This window comes from Pelophylax lessonae, assembly GCF_965119305.1.
Source record: "Pelophylax lessonae genome assembly, chromosome: 1".
NCBI lineage: Eukaryota > Metazoa > Chordata > Amphibia > Anura > Ranidae > Pelophylax > Pelophylax lessonae.
Genome location: NC_138768.1, coordinates 841640432 through 841664090, shown reverse-complemented (window position 1 = coordinate 841664090; position 23659 = coordinate 841640432). Strand labels below are relative to the sequence as shown.

The following is a 23659-nucleotide window of genomic DNA, read 5'->3' as shown; positions in this document are numbered from 1 at the left end:
GTATAGGGTCCCTTCTACTAGTGACACCAGGAGATAAGTGGTTTGTAGGTGTCAACTTCTCACGTACCTGACTGATGAGCCCGATAGTGCAGAGGAAGGCCTCCCTTACGTATCTGACTCGCGGCCCCTGGTAGAGCAGACAGGTGGCACGGGAGAGCAGAATGGTATGAGGGCCTGGCGGGTCAGCTGTTGGACGGGTAGCTCCAAGGTCCCAGATGCTTTAAGAGGAGACAACCAGCAGGTAGAAGGATCCCAACAGCAGGCAGGCAGAAGGACGGAACATCCAAGTCCACACTCACTCTGGGGGTTCACAGGCAAACGGATCAGTTCACAGGCCGGGTCAACAACAGGCGGGCAGCGTGGAATCCAAAGGAGCATGCAGGTACAAGGTCAGAGGGGAGCCGAGGTCAGGTGCAGGCAGAAAGCAAGGGAAGTCCAAAGTCAAGCCGGGTCGTACAGGAGATCAATCACAGAAGCAGGTAAACAGGAGCAGGGGTCACAGGAAGCTGCAGATCAGACAGCAAGGACATAATGCTGCTGCAGAGTTTAAATAGAGCAGCCTGTTGCCAATCACTGCAATTAGGCTGCAGACTCTACACTAAGTTAACCCCTTAGGTAGCAGACCCATGACATTGCCCCCCCCTAAAGGGCAGCCTCCGGATGCCCAATTGAGCCAACTTCTCGGCATGGGATCTCTTGAAGGATTGCATTAGTTCCTTAGCATGAATATTGCTTTCAGGCTCCCAAGAGTTATCTTCTGGTCCATACCCCTTCCATTTAATTAGGTACTGAACCTGATTGTACCTCCTTCTACAATCCAAGATTGTTTCCACCTCAAATTCCTCCTCTCCATTGACCATTACAGGCTCTGGTGGACCAGTATTTCGTTCAGGAAAAGGATTCGGAACCACAGGTTTCAACAGAGTCACATGGAAGACGGGGTGAACTTTAAGTGAATCGGGTAATTCCAGCTCATAGGCTACATCATTGATCTTCCTCTTAACAGGGAAGGGACCCAAAAACTTAGGGCCCAATTTTTTTGAGGGGCAAGCCATTTTCAAGTTTACTGTAGACAACCATACCTGGTTGCCAGGTTCCAGAATTAGTTCTCCTCGCTTCTTCCTGTCAAAGATCTTTTTATTATACTCCTGTGTCTTGGCCATAGTCTCTTGTAAAAGTTTGTTGTTTTCAGAGAAGAAATTCATCGACTCAGAGACTGCAGGGATTGAGCATTCAGGTATAATACTAGGCAGGAAGGACGGGTGAAAGCCGTAATTAGCAAAAAACGGAGTTTGTTTGATGGCAGAATGAAAAGAGTTATTATAAGCAAACTCGGCAATGGGGAGTAAAGAGACCCAGTCATCTTGGGAGAAGGAAGAGAAGCAACGGAGGTACTGCTCCAGAGTCTGATTGGTTCTTTCTGTTTGTCCGTTCGTCTGAGGGTGGTATGCGGAGGAAAAAGCCAATTCAACCTCTAGAGAACCACACAGAGCTTTCCAGAACCTGGAGGTGAACTGGACACCCCGGTCGGACACGATGTTGGCTGGAACACCATGGAGCCTTACAATTTCTTTGACGAAAATTTTTGCAGTTTCCACAGCCGAGGGTGTACCTTTCATGGGCAAAAAATGGGCCATTTTGGACAGTCTGTCCACCACCACGAAGATGGTAGAAAAACCCTCTGCTGGGGGGAGTTCCACAATGAAGTCCATTGAGATCATTTTCCAGGGTCTCTCTGGAACGGGCAATGGCTTCAGTAAACCCCAGGCCTTTACCCTGCTGTTCTTGCTTCGGGAGCAAGTAGTACAAGACTCCACATAGCTCTTACAGTCGCCTACCACCTGAGGCCACCAGAACGTGCGTTGTACCAGTTCGGCCGTCTTCAGGGCACCGAAGTGTCCGGCCAGCTTGTGGTCATGACAGAGCTCTAACACCGTCATTCTTAAGTCCTTAGGTACAACAATTTTACCTTCATGCCACAGTAGGCCATCCTGTGCCTGTAAGCTGGTTTCAGAGGACGAAGCAATCTCAGCAGAAGCCTGTTTGAGTCGGGATAGGAGATTCTCCTGTAATACAAGAAAGTTTCCTGAGGGAAGGATGGTGTCTGGGAGTGTGGACCTTTCAGGGTCGTTGAACATACGTGAAAGTGCATCAGGTTTTGTATTCTTTGACCCTGGCCTGTACGTTATATGGAATGAGAATCTAGAGAAAAAAAGTGCCCACCTTGCCTGCCGAGGTTTTAATCTCTTAGCCGTTCTCAGATATTCTAGATTCTTGTGGTCCGTATAGATAAGAATGGGATGTGCTGCACCTTCAAGTAAGTAACGCCATTCTTCCAATGCGGCCTTGATGGCCAAAAGCTTGCGGTCTCCCACATCATAATTTCTTTCTGCTATTGATAATTTGCGGGAAAAGAAAGCAACCGGGTAAAGTAGGGCTTTAGCTCCTTGCCGTTGAGACAGCACAGCCCCCACTGCAACTTCCGAGGCATCAACTTCAAGAACAAACGGTAAGGCAGGGTCAGGGTGCTTCAAGATGGGTGCAGACGTGAACAGCTTCTTGAGGGCTTCAAAAGCAGATTGCGCTTGGGGAGACCAGAGGAATCGGGTTCCTTGCTTAGTTAGTTCGGTAATGGGGGCGATAAAAGCAGAGAACCCCCTAATAAACTTCCGGTAAAAGTTGGCAAACCCGATGAAGCGTTGAACCCCCTTTCAGTCCATAGGAGCTGGCCAATCTAAGATGGCGGTGACTTTCTAAAGGGTCCATCTTAATGCCTTCAACAGAGATGATCAGACCTAAGAACTGGATACACTGAAGTTCAAAGTCGCACTTCTCCGGTTTGGCGTAGAGGCCATGTTGCCGTAGTCGGGTTAGCACATTTCGGACATGTCTACGGTGGTCATCAACAGAGGAGGAGAAAATCAGGATGTCATCCAGGTACACGATGACGTACAAGTCCAGATAGTCACGGAAAATGTCATTGACAAAGTGCTGAAAGGTGGCTGGTGCATTGCATAACCCAAAAGGCATGACTAGGTACTCAAAGTGCCCGAATCGAGTACGAAATGCCGTTTTCCATTCATCTCCTTCTCGAATACGGATTAGATTGTATGCTCCCCGCAGATCCAGTTTAGTGAAGATGACTGCAGCTCCCAGTCTTTGAAACAGTTCGGGCACAAGAGGCAGAGGATAACGGTTCTTTACAGTTATCTTGTTCAATTCTCTGTAGTCTATGCAGGGTCGCAGTGAATGGTCCTTCTTTTCAACAAAGAAGATGCCTGCACCAGCCGGAGAGGTAGATGGGCGAATAAACCCTTTTTTTAGGTTGTCATCAATATAGTCCTTTAGCGTGCCCAATTCAAGCTCAGTTAAAGGGTAAATCCTTCCGAAAGGGACCTCAGCCCCTGGTAACAGTTCAATAGGGCAGTCATAGGACCTATGAGGAGGGAGAGTCTCCGCACCCTTCTTACTGAATACGTCCAGAAAATCGTGGTATGCCACTGGTATTGATTTTTGTAATTCAAGGTCTGAGTCAAGGCAGAGTAAGGCTGAGGGGTTGACTGAAGGTTCTTGCAGGCAATGTTGCTGGCAATAGCTTGAAGGAAATGTGATTTCTCCAGTGGCCCAGTTGATTTGGGGGTTATGGGCCTGTAGCCAGGGCATACCTAGGATGATGGGGAACAGAGGTGATGAAATGGCATCCAGGCGTAAAAACTCTTGGTGATGGGAAGCAATGATAGTAAGCAAAGGGACCGTCTCTTGTGTGACTGGACCGGATTTAATGACGGAGCCATCAGCAAGATGTACAGCTAGTCCCCGGGCCTTTGGCTGAAGTGGAATGAGGTGTTTGGCTGCAAACGTCAAGTCTATGAAGCAGCTGCAGGCTCCGGAATCAATTATGACGGATACCTGGATACTCCTTCCTGGGAGCTGTAACATAATGGGGAGAGTAAGATGAGAGGCTTGGTTAGGTGAAACAGGAACATGCACTGAGGAGATTGAAAGGCACTTACGCATCTTTGCAGGGCAGGACCTCACATAATGCCCGGGTTCCCCACAGTACATACAGAGGTTATTGATTCGTCTGCGCTGTCGTTCCTCCATGGTGAGAGAGGGACGAAGCAATCCCAACTGCATGGGTTCGGAGGTGTCCGGGCCCGGAGCGACTGGAGCAGAAGGAGTCTGGCTGGAGAAACTGGGAACTTTAGGTAGCATCCAAGTAGGCCGATATTGGCCTGAGGATCTTTCGGAGCGACGTTCCCTTAGACGTCGGTCAATCTGAATTGACAAGTTAATAAGTGCGTCCAGGGATTGGGGTATCCCAACTCGTGCCAGTTCATCTTTTAAAGGATCAGATAGTCCCATCCGAAATTGGTAACGAAGGGCCGCATAGTTCCAATTGGTATCAGAACTCCAACGCCTGAACTCGGCCACGTAGTCTTCGGCGGCTCTGCGACCTTGTTGAAGTGCATGTATTGCGGCCTCAGCGGTCGCAGTCTGCTGGGGGTCCTCATAAAGTTGGGACATCGCTTCAAAGACATGGCTGTCTGATACTGTCAACTTCTCACGTACCTGACTGATGAGCCCGATAGTGCAGAGGAAGGCCTCCCTTACGTATCTGACTCGCGGCCCCTGGTAGAGCAGACAGGTAGCACGGGAGAGCAGAATGGTATGAGGGCCTGGCGGGTCAGCTGTTGGACGGGTAGCTCCAAGGTCCCAGATGCTTTAAGAGGAGACAACCAGCAGGTAGAAGGATCCCAACAGCAGGCAGGCAGAAGGACGGAACATCCGAGTCCACACTCACTCTGGGGGTTCACAGGCAAACGGATCAGTTCACAGGCCGGGTCAACAACAGGCGGGCAGCGTGGAATCCAAAGGAGCATGCAGGTACAAGGTCAGAGGGGAGCCGAGGTCAGGTGCAGGCAGAAAGCAAGGGAAGTCCAAAGTCAAGCCGGGTCGTACAGGAGATCAATCACAGAAGCAGGTAAACAGGAGCAGGGGTCACAGGAAGCTGCAGATCAGACAGCAAGGACATAATGCTGCTGCAGAGTTTAAATAGAGCAGCCTGTTGCCAATCACTGCAATTAGGCTGCAGACTCTACACTAAGTTAACCCCTTAGGTAGCAGACCCATGACAGTAGGACTACAGGAGCCAGCATTCATTGGGTACCTGGTAAAAGTTGCCACATGTACACATATCTAGTCTGTAGAACTACAAGAGCCAGCATGATCTGGGATTTCTGGTAGAAGGATACAGCAACCGGAGATAACTAGGCTATAGAACTAATAGAGCCAGCATGCACAAATGTACCTGGTGCATCTGAAGATACCTTGGCTATAGAACAAGAGCCAGCATGCCTTGTCTGCAATACACTGGCACGTCCTCATCCAGCATGGTCTTAGGGTTCGTGGTATAAACCATTGCAAGAGATATATGGTCTGTAGAACTACAAGAATCCAGCATGCAGTGGGTACCCACTACAAGTCACAGCATATACAAAAACTAGGCTATAGAGCTACAAGAGCCAGTATACTTGGTTTGCTTTATACTAACATTGCATTATCCACAATTGTCAAGGGTACCTGGTACAAGTCACATCAGGAGACATGTGGTCTGTAGAACTACAATAGCCAGCATGCATTAGGGGAACCTGGTACAAACTGCAGCACATTCAGACTACTAGTCTGTAGAACTACTACAGAGCCAGCAGGATCTGGAGTACCTGGAAAAAGTGGCAGCAAGTAATATGCAAGCTGTAGAACTACAAGAGCCAGCTTGCACTGGGTACATGGTACAAGTTACAGCATCTACAAATACTGTAACTAGGATATAAAAATGCAAGAGCCAGCATTCACTGGGGTACCTAGAAGAGGTGGTGGCAAGGGGTACCTGATGGAAATGACAGCATATACAGATATTTTAGCTATAAAACTACAAGAGTCAGCCTGCCTTGCAGATAGTTAGTCTGTAGAACTACAAGAGCCAGCCTGCCTTGCAGATAGTTAGTCTGTAGAACTACAAGAGCCAGCCTGCCTTGCTTGCTATGCACTAACATTGCATCTGTAGACAATTCTCCTTACTGCAGCAGGAAATTGCATTTTTGAAATCAGAGATATTTAAATTATCTGTTAAACAAACTCCAGCTGGGACTGCTGCAATGCCACTGCCACAGAGGACCCCCAGAAATGGCAGATGGGTTACTGTAGGTTCAGGAAGACTTAGAGTGGTGGGTAGAAGACATGTCCCACAGTCGGTGGTTCTCCAAAATTCATTTGCAGCACTCTCAGAATGTAAGGACAACATGGATATGGACTCAAGCACAGAGGGTGAGAAACCATCGACTCCTATGTCTAATGTATGCAAGACTGCAGCCAAGGACAAAAAAGATAAATTGAAGTCTCAAACGAAGCAGCTGTTGCTGGGTGATTCAATCATAAGAAGTGTGGAGCTTAAAGAAAATGGTTTTGTGAGATGTCTCCCTGGTGCTACTGCTAGACGAGATAGAAGACGTATTATTAATATTGTTAAGCAAGCAAAGCAGGAAGGGGACGTGGATGTTCTTGTCCATCTAGGGACAAATGACCTGGCTTGCAATGAAGTGTCAGAGGTGAAAAAATCTTTTATCACACTTGGAAATGACGTACAGGATTTTGCATCCACCATTTCATTTTCTGAAGTTCTGCCTGTGCATAATGTTCAGAATGATAGGCAGAGGCGCATAAAGGAGTTCAACATATGGCTTAGTAAATGGTGTCAAGAGCAAGGATTTGGCTTTGTTTCTCATGATAGCTCTACTTGGAATAGAAAGGAACTGTACAAAAAAGATGGTTTGCATCTTTCTCTCAAAGGAACAAATGTACTTAGTGAACAACTCCAAGAATTTGCGAAAGAGTATTTAAACTAGGAAGGGGGGGCAAAAGAGTGGAATTACAAGAGTCCAATTGCCCCCCGAAACAATGCCAGAACAGGTCAGAAGCACAGAGGTTAAGAAATGATAAGCTCAGAGTTATGTCTACAAATGCTCGCAGTTTAGGTAAAAAAATCAATGAACTTGGGTCAATTATGGCATCTGAGAATGTAGATTTAGTGGCTGTTACGGAGACATGGTTTAATGAAAGAAATGACTGGGAAATAACCATACCAGGGTACTCTTTATACAGAAGAGACAGAGAAGGCAAGAAAGGAGGAGGAGTGGCCCTGTATGTGAAAGATAGCATTAAATCTAACCTAATACAAGTTGGTGAGGCCAACATAGAGTCAGTTTGGGTCACGTTGCAGTTTGCTAATCATGCAGTAACTCGTGTAGGTGTGATATATAGACCACCTGGTCAAGTCAAAGAACTAGATGATCTACTAGTTGAAGAAATAGCTAAAATGACAATGAAAGGAGAAGTTATCATTATGGGAGATTTCAATCTTCCAGATATAAACTGGAAAACCAAAATAGCAAGTTCTACCAGGAGTACAGATATTCTAAATTCCCTACTGGGGTTGTCTCTGCAACAAGTGGTTGAGGAGCCAACCCGGAGGGAGGCCATTTTGGATCTGGTATTCACAAATGGGGATTCGGTATATGATGTCATTGTAGGCGAAACCTTGGGATCCAGTGATCACCAGTCAGTGTGGTTTAATATAAGAACTGTGAAAGAGTCACACCACACAAAAACAAAAGTTTTAGATTTTAGAAAAACAGACTTTTCAAAAATGAAATTAGTCATAAATGAGTCCTTATCAGACTGGTACGGATTACATGGAGTCCAGGAGAAATGGGACTACTTAAAAGGTGCATTATTGAAGGCAACAGAAAATTGCATTAGACTTGTCAGTAAAAGCAAAAAAAGGAAGAGACCACTGTGGTACTCAGCAGAAGTGGCCCAAATCATTAAAAATAAAAAGCTAGCATTTTGTAATTATAAAAAAAACCCAGAGCAATGAAGATAAGGAAATCTAGAAAATTAGGCAGAAAGAGGCCAAGCAAGTTATAAGAACTTCTAAAGCGCAGGCAGAAGAAAAACTAGCCCAGTCTATGAAAAAGGGGGATAAGACATTCTTCAGATATATAAATGAAAAAAGGAAATTAAAACAAGGAATAACTAAATTAAAAACAAAGGACGGAAGGTATGTAGAAGAGAATAAAGGGCTAGCCGACTGCCTTAATGAATACTTCTGTTCAGTTTTTACAGAAGAAAAAGGAGAAGGACCTCCACTTGAAAGGATGACTAATGAATCGTTTGATGCATGTGTCTTTACAGAGGAAGACGTTCTAAGATTGCTGTCTAAAGTGAAGACAAATAAGTCACAGGGTCCTGATGAGATACACCCAAAATTATTAAAAGAGCTTAGTGGTGAGCTGGTAAAACCATTAACAGATTTATTTAACCAATCATTAGTAACAGGAGTCGTCCCGGAAGATTGGAAATTGGCAAATGTCGTGCCCATTCACAAGAAAGGTAGTAGGGAGGAATCGAGCAACTATAGACCAGTGAGTCTGACATCAATAGTAGGCAAATTAATGGAAACCCTATTAAAGGATAGGATTGTGGAACATCTTAAATCCCATGGATTGCAAGATGAAAAACAACATGGGTTTACTTCAGGGAGATCATGTCAAACAAATCTTATAGATTTTTTTGACTGGGTGACTAAAATAATAGACGGTGGAGGTGCAGTAGACATTGCATATCTAGATTTTAGTAAGGCTTTTGACACTGTCCCACATAGAAGACTTATCAATAAACTGCAGTCATTGAGCATGGACTCCCATATTGTTGAGTGGATTAGGCAGTGGCTGAGTGACAGACAACAGAGGGTTGTAGTCAATGGAGAACATTCAGAACAAGGTCATGTTACCAGTGGGGTACCTCAGGGATCTGTACTGGGACCAATTTTGTTTAATATCTTCATAAGTGATATTGCAAAAGGCCTCGATGGTAAGGTTTGTCTTTTTGCTGATGACACAAAGATATGTAACAGGGTTGATGTTCCTGGAGGGAAACGCTAAATGGAAAAGGATTTAGGAAAACTAGAAGAATGGTCAGAACTCTGGCAACTGAAATTTAATGTGGATAAGTGCAAGATAATGCACCTGGGACGTAAAAACCCAAGGGCAGAATATAGAATATTTGACACAGTCCTGACCTCAGTATCTGAGGAAAGGGATTTAGGAGTAATTATTTCAGAAGACTTAAAGGTGGGAAGACAATGTAATAGAGCAGCACGAAATGCCAGCAGAATGCTTGGATGTATAGGGAGAGGTATAAGCAGTAGAAAGAGAGAAGTGCTTATGCCGCTGTACAGAACACTGGTGAGACCTCACTTGGAGTATTGTGCGCAGTACTGGAGGCCATATCTCCAGAAGGATATAGATACTCTAGAGAGAGTTCAGAGAAGAGCTACTAAACTAGTACATGGATTGCAGGAAAAAACTTACCAGGAAAGGTTAAAGGACCTTAACATGTATAGCTTGGAAGAAAGAAGAGACAGAGGGGATATGATAGAAACTTTTAAATACATAAAGGGAATCAACTCGGTAAAGGAGGAGAGCATATTTAAAAGAAAAAAAACTACCACAAGAGGACACAGTTTTAAATTAGAGGGGCAAAGGTTTAAAAGTAATATGAGGAAGTATTACTTTACTGAGAGAGTAGTGGATGCATGGAATAACCTTCCTGCAGAAGTGGTAGCTGCAAATACAGTGATACAGTGAAGGAGTTTAAGCATGCATGGGATAGGCATAAGGCTATCCTTCATATAAGATAGGGCCAGGGACTATTCATAGGATTCAGATATATTGGGCAGACTAGATGGGCCAAATGGTTCTTATCTGCCGACACATTCTATGTTTCTATGTTTCTATGTTAACTTCTTTTTATATGTATATATTATATAATATATATTTTAGCCAGTAAAATCTAACATATTTAATATTCTTAATTTCAGGCAGCAGATGGAGCATTAGGATCTGCTCAAATTTGCCTTACCTGCTTTGCTAAAAAAAAAAAAAAAAAGTTGTTAACAGAGCTCAATAGTTAATTTTGAAATTCATACCTACAGTTGGATGAGTTGGAGCAATAAAGCCGATGTCCCCATATCAGCCTGGCTTCTGCCTCTATAACAATGCTTCTTCACTGGCCTGGAACACTGCTAAAACTCCCTGTTAGCAAGAAAGCAGCAAGCTGGTTTGGCTAGCAATGGAGAGACTTCATATAATAGGGATATTAGTTTGTTAGAGATCCTGACAAGTTTTCAACTGTAACGGGATCTCTCATGTGATGTGGCCCTAATTAATTTCTTTCCTTCCGAGGACCCACTCAAAGTTTCAAGCAGACAAAAAGAATCTGAAGTTAAACAGCTTCTGCCTGCTTTCTTTTTAGAAAATGGATAGTGCTCAAAGAATCCTTTCTCCAGGGCATGACATCACTCAATTTGGTATAGTTACAGAGCTCATGCACATTGAAATCGAAAGTATACTGTAACTCATTTTTTTAAAGTTTTGGATAGAGTGGAGAGCGACTAGAACACCCATCAGATAGGGAAATTCACCATTTCTATTGGTCACAATTGTCATTTTCATTAAAAGTGAAAGAAACCCCAATTTTGGGGTGTCCCAAGAACAGTAATATAGGGTAAATCTTCTGATGGGGGCACTAGTTCTGGTGACAAACTAGGGATTCCCTCACTTAGAAGGGATTTCCTCCACTCTGTGTGTCTCAGGATCGAGCCTGCACGTGTGTCACCATGGAAAGTGGCTTCCTATTGAGGCACGCAGAGAAGAGGAGGAGCCAGGAGCGCCAGAGGGGGACTTGAAAAGAACAAAATTGGGGCTTCTGTGTGTAAAACTATTGCACAGGGCAAGTATGTATGATATGTTTGTTGCTTAAGAAAATTAACTTTACAATCACTTTAAGGAATTCTGTATAATAGGAAGTGGTAATAAGCCAAATACATCTTGGTTCGGTTCAAGCAGGATCCAAAAAACTTGACCAAAGTTCAAATGTCGAATCTGAACCCCACTGAAGTCAAACGGAGCTAAGTGTTAACTACTTCCCACCTGATCGATGTACATAAACTGCCGGGTGGGAGCTTCACCGTTCTGAGTGGACGTACTCATATGTCCTGGGAGGGGGGGGGGCGATAGCGGGAGCAAGGGAATCTGCAACCACTGTGACAGCTCTCTGTGTAAGGGACGATTTTACACACAGAGCTGTCACAGATCCCCACACACAGTACACTAAACATCACTGTCCCTGTCCCCATAAACATCTGTCACAGTGCCCCTATAAACATCTGTACCTGTGCACAAAACATGTATCAGTGTCCCATCACAACTGTACCAGTGCACAAAACATCTTTCACAGTGTCCCATCACATCTGTACCAGTGCAAAAAACATCTGTCACAGTATCCCATCACATTTGTACCAGTGCACAAAACATGTGTCAGTGTCCCATCACATCTGTACCAGTGCACAAAACATCTGTCACAGTATTCCATCACATCTGAATGAAAGAATAAGAAAAGAGTAAAGTTAGCCCAATTTTTTTCTATAATGTAAAAGATAATGTTTTGTAAATACTGTAGATACTCAACATGTCATGCTTCAAAATTGCGCACGCTCGTGGAATAGCGACACGTTGATACTTAAAAATCTCAATAGACAACGCTTTAAAAATGCATACAGGTTACCAGTTTAGAGTTACAGAGGAGATCTAGGGCTAGAATTATTGCTTTTGCTCTAATGATCGCGGTAATACCTCCCATGTGTGGTTTGAACACCATTTACATATGTGGGCGCGACTTGCGTATGCGTTTGTTTCTGCATCCAAACTCGGAGGGACGGGGCGCTTTAAATTTTTTTTTCTTATTTATTTTACCTTTTATTTTTTATCTTTACATTGTCCCTTTAAAAAAAACTAAAATTGATCACTTTTTTTCCTATTACAAGGAATGTAAACAGCAGTTCTAGTACCGGAACACAAAACATCTGTCACAGTGCCCCATCGCATCTGTACCAGTGCACAAAACATTTTTCACAGTGTCCCAGAAACATAGACATCTGTCACAGTGTACCATGCAGGGCCGGACTGGCCTACCGGGATACCGGGAAATTTCCTGGTAGGCTGTCAAGTCCCCCCTGCCCTGTGGCTGCTAACATCTGGAAAAAGAAATGGCCGCAGCCGGCACGACATGCGCACTGCGTATGCGCCGCCGCCGCTCGGGAAAGCCCGTAGACATTCGGCTATTCCCGTGCAGACGGTGCAGTCGCAGTTAAGTGTTGGCGCTGGGCAGCGCCATTTTGTAAATGTAAGGCGCCTTTTGTCCAAAAGGTAAGCGAGACTTCTCTTCAGGAGATGCAGTGCTGCGGGCATGGTACAGGAGATTCTCCTGTACCATGCCCACAGCACTGTGTCTCCTGCACTATGCCTGCAGCCCTGTATCTCCTGTATCATGTCCACAGCCCTGCATCTCCTGTACCATGTCCACAGCCCTTGCACCATGCCGGAAACCCTGCATCGCCTGTTCCATGCCCACAGCCCCTGCATCTCCTGCATCATGCCTGCAGCCCCTGCATCTGCTGCACCATGCCCAGAGCCCCTGCATCCCCTGCACCATGGCCGCAGCCCCTGCATTTGCTGCACCATGTCCGCAGCCTCTGACATCCCCTGCACCATGCCCGCAGCCCCTGCATCTCCTGCACCATGTCTAGAGCCTCTGCATCTCCTGCACAATGTCCACAGCCCCTGCATCTCCTGCACCATGCCCAAAGCCCTTGCATCCCCTGCACCATGCCCACAGCCCCTGCATCTCCTGTACCATGTCCTCAGTCTCTGACATCCCCTGCACCATGCCCGCAGCCCCTGCATCTCCTGCACCATGTCCAGAGCCCCTGCATCTCCTGCACAATGTCCACAGCCCCTGCATCTCCTGCACTATGTCCGCAGCCCCTGCATCTCCTGCACTATGTCCGCAGCCCCTGCATCTCCTGTACCATGCCCGCAGCCCCTGACATCTCTTGTGCCATGTCCGCAGCCCCTGACATCTCTTGTGCCATGTCCGCAGCCCCTGCATCTCCTGTACCATGTCCGCAGCCCCTGCATCTCCTGTACCATGCCCGCAGCCCCTGCATCTTCTGTACCATGCCCGCAGGCCCTGCATCTCCTGTACCATGCCCGCAGCCCCTGCATCTCCTGTATCATGTCCATAGCCTCTGACACCTCCTGAACCATGTCGGCAGCCCCAGCATCTCCTGTACCATGCCCGTAGCCCCTGCATCTCCTGCACCATGCCCGTAGCCCCTGCATCTCCTGCACCATGCCCGCAGCCCCTGCATCTCCTGCACCATGTCCGCAGCCCCTGCATCTCCTGTACCATGTTGGCAGCCCCTGCATCTCCTGTACCATGTCCACTGCCCCTGCATCTCCTGTACCATGTCCGCAGCCCCTGCATCTCCTGTACCATCTCCGCAGCCTCTGACATCTCTTGTACCATGTCCGCAGCCTCTTCAAATGTGCTTTAAAATGCATGGTTTTCCCTTTTATGTACAAGAAAATAATGGCGCTATGCTGTTGGGTTGGTATAATAATGCTTTGGGGCTGGTATGAAATTATTTCCAGGGCTGAATTTTATTCCCAGTCCAGCCCTGGTAACATGTGGTATCGTCACACTCAGGAGGAGTAGCAGAATGTGTCTGGGGTGTAGTTGCAAGTAAGCGTGTCGTGTGTGAAAAATAACTTGTTAATATAACATTTTTGTGGAAAAAAAATATAATAATTTCTTCATATTCTAAGGAATTGTGGGAAGAAAATGACAACTTCAAAAAAATTGTCATGCCTCTTACTAAATACCTTGGACTGTCTACTTTCCAAAAAGCAATAATTAGGTGGTATTTGTAAGAAATTAGGCTGTCAATACATCAGGTGTGATCAATTTTCAGTGATTGGTACCATAGCTTGTAGACTCTATAACTTTCACACAGCCCAAATAATATACACCAATTTGGGTTATTTTTACCAAAGAAATGTAGCAGTGAAAATTTTGGTCAAAATTTATGAAGAAAAATTAGTTATTTGCAAAATTTTATAACAGAAACTAAGAAAAACCCATTTTTTTTTTCAAAATGTTCGATCTTTTTTCATTTGCAAAAAATAAAAACTCCAGTGTGATTGAATACCACCAAAAGAAAGCTTAATTTGTGTGAAAAAATTATACAAATTTAATTTGGTTACAGTGTTGCATGACTGAGTAATTCTCATTCAAAGAGTGAGTGTGCTGAAAGCTGGAAATTGGTCCGGGCAGGAAGGGGGTGAAAGTGCCCAGTACTGAGGTGGTTAAAAAGACAGTTCAAGAGTTTCTAGAGTATAAGGGTCCTTTCACACGAGCGGTGCACTCAGCGGACTCTGTTTTGCTCAGTGGGGATCGGTCCGCCAATCCTTGCTGAACAGGCAGATGACAGCTCAGTCTCTGCTTACTTTGCCTCTTTAAAGCTGAAAGTTGAAAGGATTAAAAGAGGTGCATGGAAGCCAGCCAGCCCCCAGTCTTATGTACCCACCCTCCAGTCTGTCACCAACCAAGTAGACCTGTCTCACAATATAAATAAAGAACAGGGGTTTAGTTGACACGCATTTGCCAACGCATGTGTAAGCTTCAGGGCCTCTACACGGCACCCTGTGTTACCTGCAGTCCTAACACTTTCTATTTTGAGTGTCTCCACAATGGAAGCACATGGCTGCTAATGGATAAATGGGAGAGAGGTGGAAGGGAGGCAGCCCAAACCTCCCCCAACCCACTCCCATCTATGACTGGTCTAATATATCAAAACTCTAATAGCGATGTTGTAGCGATGGTACAAAGTGAAAAGGACCAGCTGAGAAGCATACACCTCCATCCTCTTGGTGGATGCAGTATAAAACACAGATTGGGACTTTATTTGAGGCATTGGCCTGTAAAGCACAGTGCCTCCATCCCTACTTTCATAAAATATATGGGACTTTAATTGAGACACAAGCAGGTCATGCTATTGGTCTCCATTCCTGTAAATGAAAAAACTGAGGTCAAATCAGACTGCATCCACCAAAAATGCACGAAAATCGCACGGTGGGACTTTAAATGAGGCACCAGCCTGTAGGCAAGGCGCCTCCATCCCTGGTTACATGAACAATATAGGCTGTGTGGGACTTTAAGTGAGACACCAGCAGGTAATGCCCAGCGTCTCCATCCCTGTATCAAAAAAGCTGAAAATAGACAGTGTTAGGACTGGAAGTAACACAGGGTGTCGTGTAGAGGCCTTGCAGCTTACACATGCGTTTGCAAATGCGTGTCAACTAAACCCCTGTTCTTTATTTATATCGAGAGACAGGTCTACTTGGTTGGTGGCAGACTGGAGGGTGAGTACGTCAGACTGGGGGCTGGCTGGCTTCCATGAACCTCTTTTAATCCTTTCAACTTTCAGCTTTTTTGATACAGGGATGGAGACGCTGTTCATTACCTGCTGGTGTCTCACTTAAAGTCCCACACAGCCTATATTGTTCATACTTTGCCTCTATGGGAGATCGGATGAAAATGGACCGCCTGTCCGTTTTCATCTGATCCTCCAGACAGATGGAAAATCCTTTTGGCTGGGATCAGCGATTTTAGTAATGCTTAAAGTGAAACATTTAGGCTGGATTCACACTATTGCAAATTGGGATTTACACTATTGAGCATGTCAGGAGATTGTGACCGGGTCGGTTCACATAGCGGCTTCGGTGCGGATTGCACAGAAGTCCTGTACATCTTCTGGTCTGTTTCAGGTCCGAATTCAGCCAAAAAATCGGACTGAAATGGGACCTGGAATGGTGAACAGGGACGCACCGGACCGATGCTGTGAGCCGCTCCGTGCAGCAGTGTGAACCCAGACTACAAAAATACAAAAAGGTGCTCTCAGCTGCAAATATGTGAAATCAAAAAAACTGCTGCAATCAAACACTCCTTGAACAGTGAGGAGAAAAAAGCGTTGTAAGATAAATAAGATGCGCTATTTTTGACTGAGATATTATCCTAAAAGTGTTTAAGTAACAGATGCAATAAACAATGTGCAGTAAGCAAAATCAAACAATAGTGAATGTTCAAATGGCAGTGTCACTAGATCAGTAAAACTCTTGTTGCCTGGAATGGTGTTTCAAGTGAATTACATCAAAAATATTTTTTTTTTGTCAATAACTAGCCACGATCTGTCCACAATTCAATGTGTTTAGTGAAATGATGATGCTCCAAATTTCCCACATGCAAATACAACAAACATTTTGTAGTGCAGCTGAAATAATCCACAAAGGAAAGTGTCACCGCAATGCTCTAGATTGAGTGGTCAGAGAGAACCCATAACCCATGTGGGGCGCAATCAGAGCCACACCTACATGCCATGTAAAGTGGCTAAAGAGAGGCGCTTTGGCGCCGCCGCGGCGTCCGGCGCCTTGTGGTGGTGGGCGGCAAAATTCCAGGTAGGCAGGCAAGGCCGCCTGCCCTGGGGCCGCTTTGAGGGCAGCTGTGCCCGTAAAAAATTTGACATGTCAACTGCGCATACGCAGTTCCAAAGCTAGCGGGGCTCGGGAAAATTAGGATCACGCTTAACTATTTTCGGGCAAGTGGGCGCATGCGCAGTGATTTAATGGAGCTGGGCTGCGCCATTTTTAAATGTAAGACAGCAGTGGCACTCGTCTCGGTGAGGTCTCGGCGGTGGCGCACTCCTCTCATCATGGCCAGGTAAGATCGAACCCCTTCGCAGCCTCTGACCACCTCCTGTTACTCTCCTGTACTATGTCTGCACCCTTTGACCACCTCCTATACCATTTCCACACAACCTATGACCACCTCCTGTACCATGACCGCACAGCCTATGACCACCTCCGGTACCATGTCTCCACAGCCTCTGACATCTTCTCTACCATGTCCGCACAGCTATGACCACCTCCCCTACCATATCCGCACAGCCTATGACCACCTTCTGTACCATGTCCCCACAGCCTATGACCACCTCCTGTACCATGTCTGCACAGCCTCTGACATCTTCTGTAACATGTCCGCACAGCGTACAACCACCCCCTGTACCATGTCCGCGCAGCCTATGACCATCTCCTATACCATGTCCACAGCCTCTGATATCTCCTTTACCATGTCCCCACATCCTATGACCACCTCCTGTACCATGTCCACAGCCTCTGACATCTCCTGTACCATGCAACCTCTGACATCTCCTGTACCATGTCCGCACAGCCTTTGACCACCTCTTGTACCATGTCCGCACAGCCTATGACCATCTCTTCTACCATGTCCGCACAGCCTATGATCACCTCCTGTACCATGTCCGCAGGCTCTGACATCTCTTGTACCGTGTCTGAAGCCTCTGACAACTCCTGTAGCATGTTCGCACAGCCTAAAATCACCTCCTATACCATGTCCGCACAGCCTATGACCACCTCCTGTACCATGTCCGCAAATCCTATGACAATCTACTGTACCATGTCCGCAGCCTATGACCATCTCCTATACCATCACCACACTGCCTATGATCACCTCCTGTACCATGTCCGCACAGCCTATGACCACCATCTGTACCATGTCTCCACAGCCTCTGACATCTTCTCTACCATGTCCGCACAGCTATGACCACCTCCCCTACCATATCCGCACATGCTATGACCACCTCCTGTATCATGTCCCCACAGCCTACGACCACCCCCTGTACCATGTCCGCAGCCTCTGACATCTCCTGTACCATGCAACCTCTGACATTTCCTGTACCATGTCCGCACAGTCTATGACCACCTCTTCTACCATGTCCGCACAGCCTATGACCACCGCCTGTACCATGTCCGCAGGCTCTGACATCTCTTGTACCATGTCTGCAGCCTCTGACATCTCCTGTACCATGTTCGCACAGCCTAAAATCACCTCCTATACCATATGCGCACAGCCTATGACCACCTCCTGTACCATGTCCGCACATTCTATAACAATCTACTGTACCATGTCCGCAGCCTATGACCACCTACTATGTCATCCCCTGTACCATGTCCACAGAGCCTATGACCACCTCCTATACCATCACCACACAGCCTATGATCACCTCCTGTACCATGTCCACACAGCCTATGACCACCTCCTGTACCATGTCCGCACAGCCTCTGACATCTCCTGTACCATGTCTGCACAGCCTATGACCCCCTCCTGTACCATTTCCGCACAGTCTATTACCACCTCCTGTACCATATCCGCACAGCTTATGTCCACCTCCTGTACCATGTCCGCACAACCTATGACCACCTCCTGTACCATATCTGCACAGCCTAGGACCACCTCCTGTACCATGTTCGCATAGCCTTTGACCACCTCCTGTACCATGTCCACACAGCCTATGACCACCTCTTGTACCATGTCCGTAGCCAATGACCATCTCCCATACCATGTCCGCACAGCCTCGGACATCTCCCGACCATGTCTACACAGCCTATGACCACCTCCTATACCATGTCCGCACAGCCTATGACCACCTCTTGTACCATGTCCGCAGCCGATGACCATCTCCCATACCATGTCTGCACAGCCTCTGACATCTCCAGTACCATGTCCGTACAGCCTATGACCACCTCCTGTATCATGTTCGCACAGCCTATGACCACCTCCTGTATCATGTTCGCACAGCCTATGACCACCTCCTGTACCATGTCCACACAGCCTATGACCACCTCCTGTACCATGTCCGCACAGCCTATGACCACCTCCAATACCATGTCTGCACAGCCTCTAAAATCTCCCATACCATGTCCACACAGCCTATGACCACCTCCTGTACCATGTCAGCAGAGCCTATGACCACCTCCTGTACCATGTCCGCACATCCTATGACCACCTCCTATACCATGTCCACACAGCCGCTGACATCTCCTCTACCATGTCCACACAGCCTATGACCACCTCCTATAACATGTATGCACAGCCTCTGACATCTCCTGTGCCATGTCCGCACAGCCTCTGACATCTCCTGTACCATGTTCACCTCCTATACCATGTCCACACAGCCTATGACCACCTCCTGTACCATTGTCGACACAGCCTATTACCACCTCCTGTACCATGTCCGCACAGCCTCTGACATCTCCTGCACCATGTCCGCACATCCTATGCAGCTGCAGCTAGAGGCATCATCCGCTACCGGTGTCCATAGCCGACGGTCGGCTGTCTTGTAATGACAACCGATGTGGCTGAGAAGCCGCTCGGCTGTCATTACAAGGAGTGGGAGGGGACGTCCCCCCCCCCCTCCCGCTGCCTTCCGCTGCTCGCCCAGGTCTCCCATCCCACTGGGAGACCCGGGCAACCAGCCTGCACGGCCGCTGAAGACCCGATCAAAGCCACATTCAGCTCTGATCGGGTCTCCATGAAAAAACCCGGAGGGGATGTCAAAATTGACATCACTTCTGGGTACTGTCTGGCGCCAGATTAAAAAAAATGACAGCATTCAAAACAGCCAAACTTGGTGTTTTGAATGCTTTTAAGTGCAGAGGAGTGGTTTGGGGTCAGATCCCTCCACAAAAGTACCGGTCAAAAAAAAATAAAAATGTTAAATGTACAAAAATATCGGCCAATATCGTCCGATACCGATATGATTTGCTCAAAATATCGGTATCGGCACCATGTGACCACCTCCTGTACCATGTTTGCACAGCCTGGGATCATCACCTGTGCCATGTTTGCACAACCTATGACCACCTCCTGAATCATTTCTGCACAGCCAATGACCACCTTCTGTATCATGTCCGCACAGCCTATGACCACCTCCTGCACCATGTCTGCACATGCTATGACCACCTCCTGTATCATGTCCGTACAACCTCTTACATCTCCTGTACCATGTCCGCACAGCCTATGACCATCTCCTGTATCATGTCTGCACAGCCTATGACCACCTCCTGTACCATTTCCGCACAGTCTATTACCACCTCCTGTACCATCTCCGCACAGCCTCTGACATCTCCTGTACCATGTCTGCACACAATCTGACATCTCCTGTACCATGTCCGCACAGCCTATGACCATCTCCTGTATCATGTCTGCACAGCCTATGACCACCTCCTGTACCATGTTCGCACAGCCTATGACCACCTCCTGTACCATCTCCGCACAGCCTCTGACATCTCCTGTATCATGTCTGCACACAATCTGACATCTCCTGTACCATGTCCGCACAGCCTCTGTGACGTTATTCTGTTGGGCTGGAATAATAATGCTATGGGGGCTGGTATGAAATCAATTCCAGGGCTGTTTTTTATTCCTAGTCCGGCCCTGCCTTTAACCTAGATGAGGGTCTGATATAGATGATAATGGAGGACCCCCACACGAAAAAAAAAAGTCATGGGGCTCTCCCTTCCAATTCATACCCCACGCAGAAAAAAACGGCATCCCACCCCTAGTTCCTTACCAGAAAATTTGGTTCTGCTATGAAAGTTATAGGGGAACTACACAAGAAAAAAAAAGAAAACAAGAAAAAGCAATGGGTTCCCTGCAAAAATCAATATCATGCCCTTATTTGACTTTTATCTCTAGTAGGAAGCAATTCAAGAAAGATGAATATGAATCAATTAAACAATTACAACAAATACTGTCTGCCCTTTGGCCTTATTATTAGATTGAGCGCACTGATTTACCTGGCAGTCACCCCTTAAGGAGGAACTGAACTGTGTAGGCAGTGCCACATAAAGCCAAGCAGATAAATAGATTACTACCTTCAAACACGAAACTTAGGCGGTCACTTCCTATCTATGTTCAGTTGTGTATTTTCTGCTCTTGGTTCACCCTTTCTACAATAAATATCCCACGGCTCAAAGTACATAAGCTCTGCTCAAAACATGGGTGAGGCTGCTACGTTAGTCAGGCCTGGTCTGTAACTCTCAAAGGTGAAGTAAGAACTAACTTAAATACATCTACAAGTCAAAGTTTGTAATAATAAATGATTTAATTATGCATGTTTTTTATCATTCCCAATGTAGCAGGATTTCCAGGCATTGGGCCTGACATGGGTCTGCCATTGTAACACTTCAAACACATTTAAGTTGAAAACCCAAGTGTGAGATTGGAGACAATGACCATTCCGGCATCTTTGGTTTGTTTTGTATATTTTGTAATGGGGATGGGAGAAGGGAATGAGTGGGATACTCCTCTGGCTCAACTAGGTTTAACTGGGACACTTTGTAGAAAAATGCCTGTTAGAGCTGTCCTGAAGCCAGCTGAATGCCGACCAACGCTTCCTGGCGATGAAAATACTGTTTTGCTGAACTGCACTTAAACTTCGACTTTAACTCCTTGGTTAACTCAGAATATCCAGGACTGTAGTAACTCTTGGCACTCAAAAAGTCTTGGCTAGCTCAAAAAGTCCTGCGAATGGCTCCCTCCAGCCCTTCAGTTACTGAGGTAGCTCCTTGTAACTGCTTGTGCTGCTGCAACCCTTAACACTGTACACTTAACTCTTCTGGGCCCAACCGCTGGCACCCCCTCTGACACTTCAGGGTCCTCTCACTAGGCACCCCCTCTGTCACTTCAAGGTCCTCTCACTAGGCACCCCCTCTGACACTTGCTGGCTCCAGGATCTCTGGGACATTCCCCGGAGTGGTCCCCTCTACACTAGGCAGACCCTCAGGGGCAATTCACAGTACTCACGAACTTGGCATGCTTTCCTGGAACTGAACCGCTCTATCTCCACTGGTCCTCGGCACACCGGATCCTCTCTGCAGCTCAGCTCAGCTCTCTTTCTGGACTCTCAGGCAGCCACCCGAGACACCCAATCCTTCTGACAGGAGGAGAGACAGCCGTACCCTCCCTCCTAGGACTCCCGCCAAAGACACTGCGTCATGCGTTCCCCTCAGACTTACACCCACTCCCAGAATCCTGTGCGGCAGAGTCTGCCTTTCTGGAGTAGATACAGGCCTGAATGTGCCACTGATTGGGTTTCCTCCACTGCCCAATGAGAACCCTTCTCATGGAGCCAGTGAGGAGACTCCCCAGCCTCAATAGCAATACCTGGGAGACATGACAGCCCAGCTGAAAATCATGGCCCTGCTGTTAGGCAGCCAAGGCCCACTATACTTTGCCTAGCACTTACCTTGTAGGGTGCTACACCAATAATATCCAATTTTTTTATAATGATTTAAGAAATTAAACAGTGATTTCTGTTGTGAGGGTGCCATGTTTGACAGTTAACATCCCTTCCTTTCAGAAACTTTAATTGTCGGTAGGGTCTTGCTGAGAATGTTGTTTTGTTGTGTATAAAAAAAGTCAACTATGCAAGTTCAATGCGAATTGTGACCCGCCACAATTAGGGTGTGCTTATACGTATATATATATATATATATATATATATATATATATATATATATATATTCGTATAGTGATGCACTATCTGGCAGGCAGGATTGTAGACAGTGTATACTTTGTACATGTTATTTAGGTTTTTCACCTACTCATGGTGATGGGCTCTAGGAATTATGACTAATATGGATAAAACATTTTTTTGGTTTTCTTTGATGTTCTTAGGTTCTGGTCTTAAACCTGGAGCCCATGGGCTTTGTAGAGCTTTGGGTAGGATAAAGTCCCCAGTCTTTTACTTGGTCCACATCTTGCCTGTTAGACCTTGCTATTAGTCTCAGCTGTGAACAGGTCTTTATATACAGTATGCAAGCTGACTGTTACTCTGAGCTCTATCCTGCTTTCTTTGTTGTGCGTTATGCTCTCCTGAACCCTGCGCCCCATGTGTTATGCACTCCTGAGCCTTGCACCCCGTGTGTTATGCACTCCTGAGCACTGCACCCCATGTGTTATGCATTTCTGAACTCTGCACCCTCTGTGTTATGTACTCCTGAGCCCTGCACTCTGTGTGTTATGCACTCCCCAGCATTGCACCCTGTGTGTTATGCACTCCTGACCCCTGCACCTGTGTGTTATACACTCCTGTGCCCTGCACCCCATGTTTTATGCACTCCAGAGCTCTACGCCCTGAGTGTTATGCACTCTAGAGCTCTGCACCCTGTGTGTTTTGCACTCCTGAGCTCTACACCCTGTGTTATGCACTCCTAAGCTCTGCACACTGTTTGTAATTCACTACCGAGCCCTGCACCCTGTGTGGTATGCACTCCAGAGCCCTGCACCCTGTGTGTTATAAAATTGTGAGGCTTGCACCCATGGGCTATGCACTCCTGAGCCCTGCACCCTGTGTCTTATGAACTCTTGAGCCCTGCACCCTGTGTGGTATGCACTCCAGAGCCCTGCACCCTGTGTGTTATAAAATTGGGAGGCTTGCACCCATGGGCTATGCACTCCTGAGCCCTGTACCCTGTGTCTTATGAACTCTTGAGCCCTGCGTCCTGTGTGTTATGCTATACACTGTGTTGTAAATTTATTACACTTCACCACTGCACGCTGTATGTTGGGATTTCTTTGACAAACTCCTGACCACTGCTGTTTATATACATTAGGAAATGTGAAACAGATGCAGTGCTCAGAACAGTGGAACCAGTATGCATGCTTGTAGTAGGATTCAAAAATGGGTGCTTTGGCTCAGATGTTCTCCTGTGATCAAGGCTTCCAGCTGAAACGCGTACGCCCCTGTTTTATACTCTCTATCTTGGTATTATTATTA

The 23659-nt window shown here is 46.6% G+C and overlaps 1 pseudogene across 1 annotated transcript in view; it reads left to right on the top strand.

Annotated features, from left to right (window-relative positions):
* LOC309557351 overlaps nt 1-22611 on the top strand; it is a 63497-nt pseudogene extending 40886 nt beyond the window's left edge. Inside the window, exon 2 of the transcript in view lies at nt 22558-22611. The product of the transcript in view is annotated as an uncharacterized misc_RNA (transcript). The remainder of the gene's footprint in view (nt 1-22557) is intronic.
* Nucleotides 22612-23659: the final 1048 nt, after the last annotated feature.